Raw genomic sequence first — 1371 nt, 5'->3', positions numbered from 1 at the left:
GGTGACCGCTGCTCGGGAACTGGGTGAGCATCTGTTGGTGGGTAGTGAGCAATTGCATTGTGCATCACTTGTTTTGTATATTCTTTTATCAATATTATTATTTTCCCTTCCTTTTCTGTCCTATTAAACCATCTTTATCTCAACCCATGAATTTTACTTTTTTTCCTCCCCTGATTCTCTCCCCCATCCCACTGGGCGGGGGGGGGGATCCGGGGAGAGTGAGCAAACGGCTGTGTGGTGTTCAGCTGCCTGCCGGGTTAAACCACAACACTGCCAAATTCAAAATATCAGTTTTACATGAACAAAGTCCACATTACTAATAAATAAATAAATAAATAACAAAATAAATCTGTATGGAAACTCTTGAAAAGGAAAGGTACGTAGGCTTCTGGAAATAAAGAACTTCAGTCTTTTCATCACTTGCTATTTTGCTGCTGCACAGGAATTATTAGGGGGCTCTTGGGTGTAATCCTCCTGCATTAAACCCCCAAAAGAAAATTTCCAAAGCAAAATCCAGTTTAAAATTTGAAAGTACACATCAATAACTCTAAATTAATCTTAATTGCTGTTTGCATAAACTAGTATATAGAAACAGATATATAGCCAGAGGTGTCTAAATCACTCAGGCAGCACACAGTAATACTCTTAAAAACCCCAAGCAAGACAAATCAGTATAATGAATAGGGAGGCAGTCAGAATAACTAAAGATGAATTAGTGATTGTAACCAGTGAGACCACAGACGTTTAAGGTAATAGTAGATTAAAGTATACAATCTTGCACTAAAAGAAATGAATAAAAGATCAGTAGAAACTCTTCCAGGTTCTACACTCAAAAATTTGTATTTTAAATAAGAAGTTAGTCGCTAAAGAAATAAATTCTAATCGGAAAGAACATATTAATTTACTTCAGACCTACACTGGCCAGTGTCCAATAATACCAAACCGTTCTTGTTATTGTTGAAGAACAGAATGAATTCCAGCATGTACCTTTATAATGGCCAGAAAGCACATTAAATCCAAGTATTTTAAAATTACTATCCATTGCCTTTGTTATATATATATATATATTGCCCTACTGTGACACCCTTTCTTTGACACGTGCATCCTCTGCATTTACAGTAGGGAAGAAGTCACCACACGCCCAAGGTAAATGCGTTCAAACAAACGCATATTTAGAATCATAGAATCATTTACAGGCTCTCTGCGGTACAAAACCCAGAGGAGCTGGGGTTTCGGCCGGCATTATTTAGCATCCTGCCCAACATCACCGGGCCGAGGGCCTCTCCCAGGTGCGGCTGCCCGGGTACAGCAGCGGGAGGCAATGCGGAGGGGAAGCCCCTTCACCTCCCCCGAGGCCAGGCCGCGGCAGCC

The sequence above is a fragment of the Pygoscelis adeliae genome, unplaced genomic scaffold (assembly GCF_000699105.1).
Source record: "Pygoscelis adeliae isolate BGI_AS28 unplaced genomic scaffold, ASM69910v1 Scaffold61, whole genome shotgun sequence".
NCBI lineage: Eukaryota > Metazoa > Chordata > Aves > Sphenisciformes > Spheniscidae > Pygoscelis > Pygoscelis adeliae.
Note: the sequence above shows the minus strand (reverse complement) of the source record.